The sequence below is a fragment of the Myodes glareolus genome, chromosome 20 (genome assembly GCF_982192425.1).
Source record: "Myodes glareolus chromosome 20, mMyoGla1.1, whole genome shotgun sequence".
Classification (NCBI taxonomy): Eukaryota; Metazoa; Chordata; class Mammalia; order Rodentia; family Cricetidae; genus Myodes; species Myodes glareolus.
Window position 1 is genome coordinate 53,788,095 of NC_142045.1, and position 13,367 is coordinate 53,801,461.

The 13,367-nt window shown below is 43.0% G+C and overlaps 1 long non-coding RNA gene across 1 annotated transcript in view; it reads right to left on the minus strand.

Moving 5' to 3' along the window:
- LOC146890035 (uncharacterized) overlaps nt 1-7,807 on the minus strand; it is a 31,373-nt gene extending 23,566 nt beyond the window's left edge. The window contains exons 1-3 of the long non-coding RNA XR_014999241.2: nt 7,584-7,807; nt 7,339-7,484; nt 6,097-6,285 (exon numbers count right to left, since the gene is read on the minus strand). This is a non-coding gene — a long non-coding RNA (uncharacterized LOC146890035). The remainder of the gene's footprint in view (nt 1-6,096; nt 6,286-7,338; nt 7,485-7,583) is intronic.
- Nucleotides 7,808-13,367: the final 5,560 nt, after the last annotated feature.

Consider the following 13,367-nt stretch of genomic DNA (forward strand, 5'->3'; position numbering starts at 1 on the left):
CCGAGCCAGCAGACAGAGGTGGGCAGCTGATTTGCAAGCTCAGCATTTGGGAGAGAGACTTTCGGAGCTCACGGGTGGTGATTGACTTAAGAGGAAAAGGCAGCGAGCAGAGAAGCGAAGAAACAAAGTCAGGCAAACAGTGCATTTGCAAACAAATGCCGAAAGTGTGATCTGATCTACTGGCCTAGGCCAGAGGCCCCCACGCAGCCCGTGCCTGGTGCTCTGTCTCCTGAGACACGTGAAATTACCTTATTTATCTGCTCAGTTGTATCAGCACTGGGGGGTGGGGGGAGCTGATCCTGGGAAAGAATGGGGCTGAGTCTCTGGAACTTGCAGTTTGATGTGTGCATAGACATGGGAGGCTCCGGGGATCAGAAAGAATTCTGAAGGCAATACCCATGGACACTTGCAGTTAGCTTGCAAAGCACCTAAATGCCCACACCAAGTCCACATATGTGAGCAGCACACGCGGCTTTAGTAGTAGCATGTTGTGTCTAATAGCATCATATATAAGTAGGGTTTATCCCAGAGCTACAATGAACATTAAAAATGCTAAAAATTATACATCACATCCTGTCTCTATAGATGGAAATCCACACATCTAACTCAGTTGATGCGGAACAGTGTGTTCAATTAAGTCTAATGATTTCTGATTTCAAATGTAGTTTGTTTTATATGTGTGAGTGTTTTGCCTGTTGTGGATATTTTTTATGAGCTTTAGGGAAAGGAAGAGACCTTCACTTCCTTTTAGAGCAGCCTGAAGGCACAGATGCTTGTCTCTTCTCTCCTTTTCCATCAGGTCAGATATCACATGACAGGTTTGATAGACAGTGTCCAGGGGTCACTCATTATTGTTTTGGTCTTTCTATCAAGAAAACTTACCATGAACCTTTCCTTATTGAGACAGCCTGTGACAAGAATTATGTACTCCAACCAGCAAGAGGAACACCTGAGATTGTTCCCCAGAACCCACACCAGCAGAAGGAGAGCCCCAACTTCTAAATTATCCTCTAACTTCCCCACGTACCCCTCCTCTGCCATAGACACAAAATGAGTAAATGAATATAGAATAAGTTAAGTAATAAGTGAACATTAAAAATTAGAGTAATGTACTCTTACACACTCGTGTGTGAACACAGACACATACATGCACACACAAGCATGCAGTTAGAGACCGTTATCACTCTCATACAATGTCCATGCTATTCTTCACCCACTTTATAAGTTTGGTAACTAAATTAGAGCACAGCCTCTCAGAAAACGTCCAGAAACTGGACATTTCTCCCACGTGCCTGGGTGAACACTGTCTTTTACCTGGCATCTATTCAAAGTGATTAGGCAAAGAGTAGTATAGGAATGTATTATTAAAAAATTACATGGGAATATATCAATATAAGGAAATCATATACATATATAGTGTCTATATCTCATTATGCTGTCCTAGCCAGCCTGGAATTCACTATGTAAACCAGACTGGCCTTGAACTTACAGAGATCTGCTTGCTTCTGCCTCCCAAGTGCTGGTATTAAAGGCATGAGCAACCAGGCCCAGCACAAAATATATTTTTAAAACCAAAAGAGTAAAATGCACAATTCTATTTATATAAAGTTTACAAAGCCAAACTCAAAGATGAGCAAAGTAAATACAGTCGTAGCGATAGTTTAAGAAGCGTACTAACAGGCTTTTTGACACTGGTGTTTTCTTCTTATTGACTTAGAGATACAAAGGAAGGGGACAGAGGGAGATCGTGATGGAGGGAGGGTAAGAGAAAAAGAAAGAGACAATGAAGCCTAGGTCGTAGAAAGGTAATACAGCACTCAGCCACCTGTCCGTTGCTTTGTCCCCTTGCCCTATGAAGTTTGCAACTCTCTTGCAACCTGAGATACTCATATTGTTGCAAGACTCAGGTCTCCTCAGCCACCATTGATGTCCTGCAAATTCTGGCCACCAGTCCTATGAGTCAGCCTTCCTGGGGGTAGAGACAGATTACCATAGACCTGGCTAACACCTTGACTTCAATCTCACGAGAGGCCTCGAACCCAGGCCACTCTGGCTAACTTGTTCCTGAACTGTTTCCACTTGAAGCTGCCAGATAATAAGTGTTGCTTTTAAACCTCGAAGTCTGAGGTTATTTGTTATGCAGAAACACATAAAGTTTGATTGTATTAAAGGCAGAAATGAAGTGTAGACAAGGGGGGCTGGTGATGCGGCCCAGCCTGTTGCCATGCCAATGACCTGAGTTCAGCTCCAGCAAACCCGCACCAGAAGGAAAGAACTAATCCCCAAAAGTTTTCTCTGACCTCCACACATGTGTCATGGCACACATATCCCCCCTCACAGAAAATAAATAGAACTGTAGTAAAACACTTCTTTAACAAACAGAAAAGTGAGCCCCAGAAAGAAATGTACCCTTGGTGCTTTTTCCCACACCGGAGATGAACATCATTGCTCATTTCTTTTCTGATAAATCAGACCATAAACTAGCAACTTGTGAAATTTTTTATATCTGTGTAATACTTAACAAAACCCCAACTTGATAATTTTGCTAAATTCAACTGTGTTACACAAAAGATATTTTTTCATTATTAAGATACCAAAGACAAAACAGCCTGGCAAATGTGTGAAAGAAGATGTTTATATCCATGACTGATAATAGATTAATATCTAGAATTACAAAGAACCTCACAATACAGAGAAATGTCAGCAGAAAAATGGGAGAATGGCTAGGTAATAATACCAAAGCACCATGAAGGACATGCAAGCAGTTAATAATCACATAAGAAAATTCCAACCTCAGTAATAGTGAAAGAAATTCAAGTGAACAATAAAAACTCAAGAGGCAACACTGACTCGTAACTGGTCAACGTGCTGGGACTAAGAGTCCAAGCATCCTGCCCTAACAGGACATCTTTATCAACTCCCTCCCTTCCCCAGCCAAAGCGCGAGAACAGGGGAAAGGCAGAAAGAGTGTGAGGACCGGAGGATGGGGAGGAGTGTGAATGTCCTCTCTGGACTTGATGGAGCTATGACCTCCACAACAGCCATGCTTACTCCCCAGAAAGAAGGGGGAGACACTCACCAGGTGCTATCTGTACTGAGAAGTTACTGGCAGCTGGTAGCAGCAGAGGGACAAAAAAAATTGTTTTTCTTTGAAATTGTGACACTAATAGGCTTCCCACACTCCAGTGGGTGGCCCCACACCCATGCACATATGGGCAGCGTCAGCTGGACTTCTTGGTTATCAAGCAAGAGAGGAGAAAACAAGACTTGAAGCTGAGAGGGAACTTGTTGGGGAGAGGAAATAAGGGGAGTTGGAGAGGGAAATGCGGGTAGACAGGATCATGTTTCACTGTATATATGTATAATTTTCAAAGAATAAAAATTATATAGTTCTAAAACCTGATTAAAAAAAGACATCACTTTACCCATATCCACTTGGCAAAAAATAGGAAAGTAGCTAGAGTAAGCATCGGAAGAAGATGTGTAGAAACAGAAACTCTCTCGTACTGCTGGTGGAAATGAAAGCCATAGCGGCTGTGGATAAGCACTGAGTGCCCCACGGTACACTTATTCCCAGGGACTCTGGATTCACTCTGGATATAAATGCAAAGTAACCCTCACAGAAGTGCATAACGAAACATGTAAATGACCAGCAATAGAGTGTGCCTCTAAACTCTGAAGAATTCACCAAAATCAAGAACACACCCAAAGAAGAGTACATATGATGTGACATTCCCCTCTGTATGCTGTGCACATGGTTTATTACCGTTGGTTAATAAAATAAAGAAGCTGTTTTGGCCTGTGGCAGGGCAGAATAGAGCTAGGCAGGAAAACTAAACTGAATGCTGGAAAAAAGAAAGTGGAGTCAGAGAGACACCATGTAGCTGCTGAAGGAGACAGACGCTGGAGAACCTTACCAGTAAACCACGAGCCTCGTGGTGATACATAAATAGAAATGAGTTAACTCAAGATGAAAGAGTTAGCTAATAAGAAGGCTGAGCTAATAGGCCAAGCCGTGTTGCAATTAATATAGTTTCTGTGTGATTATTTCAGGTCTGGGCAGTCAGGAAACAAACGAGCAGTCTCAGCCTACATACATACATATATAGCAGCATGCTATGGTGAAAATTAAGCTCAAGTAATTCTGAGCTTCCAAATAAGAAACAGTGAAATTTCTGTCCTGATAAAACACACACTCATTAATATCACATATTCTCATATGCCTGTGGGATAGCACCGCCCACTTTCATTTAGGGCGTGTCTTCCTGGCTAAGGTAAAACTTACTTTAAAAACATCCTCAGAAACACACCAAGGGATGTGTTTCCATGGAGATTCTAACAAGACAATCAGGACTATCAACATATACAGTGCGTGGACATAAAGAGAGAAATGGGAGCATCTCTGAGTGAAGGAGAATCAGTCTCCCCAGAGGAAGAAGAGGGAAATCGTCCTATATGATGACAAGGCTTGAGGGAGGAGTAAGCGTGACAGTCCGGGTGTGCACCTCGACCTCAGAGTGCAGATCAGGAGCAAGTTCAAAGCCCTGAAAGACTGACTGTTCTGGACACCACACACAAGGCCGCCATTTTAGTTCCCTGCAAGAATAAAAGAAAAACAAACTCTGACTGCTACAAGGGTTGTGGTTCTGTTCCTACATCCATACTCTCACTCCTAACAGGAAAACCTTCCGGAAGTGGCGATATTTAAGCTGTTATTGATAAGGGGAGAGGGTAATGGAACACATATGGCAGGAAAACAGAAGGAGAATTGCTACCTGGTGGGAGGGAACTGGCCAGAAGGGAGTAGAGCACAGTGGATGTGGGGGAGGGAGGAAAAGGATAGGGCTGAGGCTGTAGCTCAGTAGTTGAGCGCCTGGTTTTCATTCACCACCCACTGGGTTGGATCCCCCAGTACTGCCCTGCCCCTAAAAATAGGAAGAATGAAGTATAAAGATACACATTTGAAGATACTGTGATGAAACCATTACTTTATGTACTAACCTAATTTAAAACAATTTAAAAAATGTTTTAAAAACTACCATTGGTGAGGTGCCTGCTGTTCATCACAATGTTTGTTTACCATGGGTCTCCAGGGGACCTTCTTATTCCACTTCACAGGACAGCAAATTGGTGCAGAGACAATGTTCTGACTTCCCCAAAGTCAAGAGAGACAGAAAGAGAGAGAGAGAGAGAGAGAGAGAGAGAGAGAGAGAGAGAGAGAGAGAGAGAGCTGAGCTTTTCAGACTCTGGAACTGAGTTCCAAATTTCCAAATTTGTTTAATTTTCACTACCCTGTGTCACTATCGTGTTGTCTTAGGAGAAACAGAACAGGTAAAAGCCATGCAGGAGAGAAGAGTCTTGACATCGTACAGCTAGGAAATGGAAAGGAGCCGAGGCTTAAACATTATTTTTAAAGTGTGTCCCAGCATTGCTGTGTTTTTGGAGATGATCTTGGCCATGACTCTGACAGTAGCTGCTGGGAAAGTGGGACCAGGAACAGCTGCTGTACCACGGGTTGCCAGACTCCCACCCCCAGTGCCTACGCGTATCCATGGTGTTTGCTCCATCAGGACGCAGGGGCACACACCTGCATCCCTGTTGCTGCTCCCACACCAATGTGCTGAGCCTTTTTCTGGAGCCTGTCAATCAAAAGGGGAGTGGCCGTGAAGGACCGGAGTCAGTCTCTTTGTGCTGACTGATCACCGCCACTTCAATAGCTATTAGTCAAATACGGGCTTCCCACCCCTGTCCAGTCCGCCCTCTAGATGAGTGTCCTCATCCCCCATGCAGTGTTAGTACTGACTACAAGAGCTACATGCAGCCCCCTCCATCAGACATCTTTCAGCATCAAGAACAGAGACCCTGTTATGTATGTGTAGATGGACTAGTGTTCTAAAAAATGGACCCCATGTAAAGAGCATGCAAGGGAATCCTATGGATCATTTTTAATATTGCTTCATTATTTCTGCCTAATTGTCCAACTCCTGAGATATTTCCAGGTCAGATTGTGAAATAAAAACATTCACACACGCACGCGCGTGCGTGCAAACACACACACACAGTTTAATGTTAGAATGTATTAAAAGAACTGCTCACTTTGACAATCGCACCGCCGTGCTCCATTCCGTGATGACACACTTTTCCTTGCAGCTTTTGTGCTGAACTGTGAAATGGTTTGGAGCACACTGTGGCAGAGTGAAGCAATGTGAAGAGGCTATTCCGCTTTCTTTCTCTCTTCGTCAACTCCGAATCTGTCCTGCATGCTCTGAATTTTCAAGTGTTCATCTGTGAACAAAAATCATGACACTTTGTTGGATGACAAATCTAATTTCATTAAAATTCTCCACCGGAAGAAAATAACTTGTTGCCTCTGCAGATGGAAGCTTTCTGGGTCCTTGCATTGAGTGGCCGTGACGTGCTATGGAGATGCCAATGTTATAATTATCACATGCAGATGACTAGAGGTGAGTCCTGCTGTTAGGAAAATCTGTCCAAAATAAGAGTCAAACTTAAAACAAGGCTTCAATATAGGGCTGGTCTGACAATCTCTCAGTCATAAAGAACACGGGTTCCCTGTCTTTCTGGTCTAGCCACAAGGGCACAAAGCCTCCATTCTTGGGAGCATCCCCTCTAAAATGGCTTACAATGCCAATGAGTATATTTAGATCCACAGTAGGAAATAAATTTGAAAAAGAAAAGAATTCACTTCACCTTTCTACCCCTTACCCCTGTTTTATAAGGAAATTAAAGTGAGCGTCCTCATGCATCCGATGAGGATAGATCCCAGATGTGTGAGAGACAGACATTCTGCTTTCTGGTCCATCCAGGAGAGTTTAAATGTCTTCAGGTACCCCCCTCCATACACATAGTTCTTATTTCGACAGAAGCTTCCTGCACACCCAGCCCCACAGGCAGGCTTGCTTTGTTTGAAGGTACACTCCATCTCCCATGTTTGAACAATCCATGTTGGCCACAGATGTCAACGGACACAAGAAAACATTTTCCCATGACTTTTGAAAAAGTGAATCCTTACCCATACTCATTGCTTGCCTGTGGAGCTGGATGTACAGACAGCTTCTGTCAAAATAAGGACCCTGAGTGTGTGTGGGGGAGAAATACCTGAATAATGCCATCTTATTAATACTTAAGAGTTTTAATTCTTGGGCAGCCCCTCAATGCCAGCGTGAAACACCATGCAGAGAAAACAGAACTCCATGCGCATCAGGAAGACAAAGCTCCAAGAATGGACTCAGAGCCTCAGCTCTGAATTCCCGGGAAACAAGCCTCTTATGCTTTAAGATGACTTGAGTTTGGTGATGAATGGACTCAGAGCCTCACCTCTGAATTCCCGGAAAACAAGCCTCTTATGCTTTAAGATGACTTGAGTTTGGTGACTTTTTAAGTTGCCAGTTTGTCTGCCATCTTGAAAAGACTCCTTCCCACAATCGAAGCCCTCTATTAATGTCTCAGGACCCAGTAGCACTCTAAAATGAACACACAGGATGCAGCATAAACAATAAATGCGTTTGTGAATCTGCAGCAACAATAAAAATATTCCCACATCAGCGCTCCACCACACTAACCGCAATCAAGCCTGTCTTTCCTGGGTCTTCATACAAAATTGCATTGCTTTCCGCTGAGGTGTGTGTCCCGGAAAGGTCTTGGCATGTCTTTCCTACCTCGTGGCTGTGTCAGATGCACTGTGTGGCATGGAGCAGGCATCCTTTGACTTCAGACATTGCGTTCGTCTGGATGCATTCCTCAGTGTGTGTCATCTCTGCCTCCGGCAGCACGTCAGCCGTCTCGTGGTCTTCTGGAGTATATTTAAGGCAGAAATCTAATCATCTGAAATAGATGCTGCTTCATTTTCTCCTCAGGCAGTTTCTACTACACCATTGTAGCCTGGCCAAACACGAGTTGACCAGAATCCATAGCCCATTAACATCCCCCAAAGACTGACCTTCCAGAAGCGCAGACCTGCCATCTTTCTTGGTGGTTATTTACATATTCAGCAATGTTTCCTCATCTTGGTAAGAATTATTAACAGAATATTTTAAAACATTTTTGGATATACTAAGTATTTTTTTTATAATTAATGATTAAAATTTCAGAAGTCCATTAGAAGAATAAGCATATGTCAACAAATGTACAGAGTGATCGAAGGACTGATTATGATTCTTAAGTCAGTTCAGAAGCATGGCTCCACATGTATGTAAGTAGACAATGGTGCCTATAGTTAACATCACTCATTTATACCATGAGTTAAGACAATACTGATTAATATTTATTTGTAGGAGAAGAATGTTACTTAAAACAAACCTGTCTATATTCTAGCTATCAACAATCATAACACCCTATATAGTAAGATGTAATGTCACTGGACTAATGACACCACATGGGATAATTCCTACTGTTTACAAATGTGTGTAGACAGCCTTAGATTTCCATTAATTTGCCTAACAGCTATGGTTTCTGTAGGGTACAAAAGTTTCCTGGAGCCCCTCATTGGATCGAGATGGTTATGTAATTTCCATGCACAGAAATGAAGTTCTCAAGTTCAGTCTATAGAAATGGCTGGTGATGGGGTCAGATAGATAAAAGCACTTGCCACTCAAGCTTGGAGAGCATGGTCCAATCTCCAGACACCATAATGAAAAGAGGAAAACACCGCTTAAAACTGTCTTCCTGCTTCTGTACATGTATTGTAGTGCTCGTGCGTGCGCACACACACAGACACACACAATTCTTAGCTAGGAGTCTTTTGTTCGATAACACCATAACCAACACAACTTGGAAAGGAAAGGATTTATTTCACTTACAGTTCCATTACTGAGGGCAGGAACCCAAGCAGGGCAGGAACCCAAGCAGGGCAGGAACCTGAAGGCAGTAGCTGAAACAGAAGCCATGGAGAAATGCTGCTTACTGTCTTATTCCCCATGGCTTGCTGTCTGCTTCATCATACCATCTAGGACCTAGGCCTTGGAATGGCACCACCAACAGTGGGCTGCACCTTCTCACATTAATCATCAATCAAGAAAACACCCTACAGGTTTGCCTACAAGTAATCTGATGAAGATATTTTCTCTACTGACAATCTGTCTTCCCAACTAGCTTATGTGATGCTGGAATAAAACTAACCAACACACACACACACACACACACACACACACACACACACACACGCTTGTCCATTAGCATACTCAAAAATACAGTCAGTAAAAATGTTTAAATGCCCCATGATAAAATAGTGTCACCATAAGCAAAAATCCAAAAGAACTCAAGTTTAACAACATCCCTAAGCTCTTAATGACCAACAAGATCATTAAGATCATGCATGTCACTCAGTGTATGTCTGCTGACCCAGAGGCTTTGGCTACATATAGTCAAGTCATTGCTACAGACACCAACAAAGAACTAGTAGTTATGAGTATGTGAACTAGTAAAACTCTCAGTGTTCAAAGACCAAAACTGATATTCTATATTTCTGAGAATCATTAAATTCTATTCAGTTTTCGAAATGAAGGTTAGTTACATTTTTAAAAAAACCTATAATTTTTTCTATAAAAGATAGAATGATAATTAAATGAATGACTATTTGATTGCATTTTATAACTAAATCATTATGGTAATAGAGAAACTAGTTTGAAAACATAGAACCAAATATGCAAAGGTACATTAAGAGGTTTGGAAATTACCGCATGCTTTATGCTATCTGTACATCATCATTCCTGGGATTATAGACTGTAATAAATTATTTTCAAAATGATCACACAGGCTAGGAAGATAGCTAAGTTGGTAAAGTGCTTGCTTTGAAATAATGAGGACCTGAGTTCAGTCCCCAGAACAGACACACACAAAAAGATTACAGGGTTGGTAACTGATGCTTATAATTCCAATGCTGAGGATGCTGAGCAGAGGGATCCTGACTGTACCTTGAGAAGTCAGCCTAGATGAATAGGTGAGTCCCAGGACAGTGAAAAACCCTGGCCCAAAAAACAAGGTGGGTGACACCTAAGGAGAGACACCCAAGGTTTACTTTAAGGGGACACATACACACACATACTCACACACATGCTTACACATGCTCTTAAACACATATACACATGCTCATGCACACACAAACTCACATATACACACTCTTGCATATGCACACACATACACACTTATACATACAAAACATACACACACACAAAACATACACACTTATGCATGTGCACACATACCCCAAAAACTGTTTATAGATTTCTGAGGCTTAGACAGAATGTCTGAGCAATGGTCCCCTGCCATCACTGTTGGCTTCAATTATAAATTGACTGGTTTCTGCAGACAGCTGGGGACTTAGAATTTAGAGGCAAACACATGTGTCTGTCATGACCGGATTCTGCTAGTGTGTGAAGTCTAACTTACGTAACCGTCTCCCAGCGTTGTGAGCTCATCAGTATCGTCCTTTTTGTCACCTGAGAGACTGGAAGATCAAAGAGGTTAATGATTGCCTCATGGTTACACAGCAAACTGGTGGAGCTCCTGTCCCTCACCCCTGCTTCTTGCCTCTGGATTTGGAAGGATCAGCAGCGCAGCGTTTTGTGCTGCAGAACACAGTCTCTCCTCATAGAACGGTGTCCAGGGATACTGGGTTTTTTTCTAAAAATAGCTCCTTCGATGACAGAGGCGTCCATCTGGACATTCTCCAGCTATTCCAAAGTCGTTGTTTTCTGTGCTCAGCACCGGGTGGCTAAACGCCTCTGTGCTACTTTTTGCTGCAACTGGATTTTGAGGATAGAGTTCTTTCCAAAGCAAAGCTGCTCTTCTGAATAGTTATTCTGAAATCTCTGTTCTTTATTAAATAATGTAAAGGGTGAAAATGTGCTGATCACTTAAAACCGCATTGTCAGTTCTAAAGTCCTATTTATTTGTGGCCTCTCATTTGATCATAATATCTTTGTGAGGCAGATAGAGAAGAAACTATGTCCCTTATACCCAGTGGTAGAGACTGAGTTTCACATGTGGATAGGTGACTAGCCCACGTTCATAGAGATGGGTTACAGTAGAGCCATGATTCAAACACTAAGTCCCAGGAGTGGCGAGATGGCTCACTGGGTGGAAAACATTTGCCACAAAGCTTAACAACGTAAGTTCAATCCCTGGAACCCACTTCAGGCCATGTTCCTCATACCCACCTCCCATCCCCTGACAGCCACACTGTCACTCAGTCCCATTAATCTACCCAAGGGAAACTAACTTTAAATACAGTCTCAGGGGTAGATTATGGGTCAACACCAGCCAAACATCCAGTGAGACCCTTTGATCAGGAAGATAGATACTGACTAAATCTAAGCTAATGAGAGGATAGAAAACATTGCTGGAGCTTATAGGAAAGGAAAATCTGCTCTCTTTCAGACAGTTTATGACCCTGCCTGGAGGTGTGGTTCCATTGCAGCTATTCTGACACCATGAAAAGCAGCTTTTCGATTGTGTATGAATCAAACCCAGAACCTCACCCTCATGTAGGGATGTGTGAATGGATGCACACACATCGGTCTCCCTTTCAATATGTGGCACAGCACATCAGACACATTGATCAGACAGCAGCCCTAGGTGTCCACTCTCACCGTCTGCCCTGTTTAATCCATGTTGTTCTCGGCCACATCCACCAGGATAGCTGACCCAGCCACTTTCAGGGCATCTCCTGGTTCCACCTCCCATCTCCGCAGAGGAACAACAGGACTGTGGTGTGTACACAACACCACACCCACCATTTATTTGGATTCTCTGTATTCTAACTTAGGTCCTCACATTTGAACAGCAAATGTTTGACACACTGAGCCATCCTTCCCAGTCCTGTTTGCTCTTGTCTTTTAATAGAACCTAATGCAGACATGTTGAAAGCCAATCAATATCTTCTATTTTTAAACAAGTTTGATGATTTTTCCCTTTACTTGAAAGCAAGCACAATTTCCCTGATATAGACAAGCATATGATTATGCAACAAGGGATAAAACTTGATCACCCAGTGCTTTGTGGTAGCTCTGGCTAAGCCATCACAATGCTTTTGAGTAAAAACTGGGCTCTAAGCCTTTACCTCCTGCCCCTTTCTACATCAACAGTGCGGAATAACTTGCCAGTGTTCCTCCCCCAAGCAGCCCTTTCCTCTACACCCTCTGTGACACCCAAGCAAAGCATGTCTCCCAGGCATGCTCAATTGACACACTTAGCATTTCCCCTGCGAGTTTCAGCAAGGTGACTGACAAGTGGAGCCAAGGGGGGCTGGGAATCGAGTAAGATATTTTGACAACTAATGACAAGAAAAGTGATGTCTGTTAGCCAAGGTCATTGTGTGAGCTGCCCTAGTAATGGTATGTTATGTGTAGAGAAGGCTGAACGACCACAAGAGGCTGTACAGATGCAGGGTACTGTCTCTCTGTCTGTCTTTGTCTCTCTGTCTCTCTCATGTGTACGTACACATAGGTGCTCATACAGGCAAGAAGAAGTCATTGGATCCTCTGGATTACAGCAGGCAGGTATGAGCTACCTATCTTGTGTGTTGAGAACTGAACTCTGGTCCCCTGCAAAGGCAGCAAGTGCTCTTAACCACCAAACCAAGTCATCTCTCTGAGCCATGTTGTTTGTTTTGCTTGTTGTTTTTGAAACAGGATCTCATGTAGCCCAAGCAAGTTAGTCTTAAACTGGCTACACTGGCAAGGAAGACCTCAATTACCCCTGCCTCTGCCTCCAGAATGCTGGGATTCCGGGGTGTATCAGCAAGCTCTGTGTGGAATGGCACCACAAAGAAGACATTTATTTACTGCTGCTGTCAACATGGAAGTTCTGGAGGCAGGACAATGACATAATACACATGCTGTCCTGATTCACAAGTAACTTCAATAGTAAGAACCAGGAATGGCAGCAGGAGATAATAGTTATTACCTGAGACGACTTGAGGGCTGGATCACTTAGGACTATGTTCTCTTGGGCGGCAATCTCAAGAAAAAGTCCCATGTTTGGCAACATTTTGAAAGTTCTCACATTTTGAACATGCCTAGAATCTATTTCTCTTTTCTCTAGCAACAGTGTTCTAAATCCCACTCTGAGTCCCTGCGAAGTCCATGGTACTAACTGATCTCATCATCGGAACTGTGGTGAGCCTGGACACACAGCCATCATCTTCAGAACTGTGGTGATTCTGGACACACATTCACCATCATCATCAGAACTGTGGTGATTCTGGACACACAGCCGTCATTTTCAGAACTGTGGTGAGCCTGGACACACAACTACCATTGTATTCCCTGAGTTTAGTGGTAGATTGAAAAATGAGAAGATGATACCAGCCAATGTAGGGTTTGCCATCTTGGGCATTCATTGGTTTT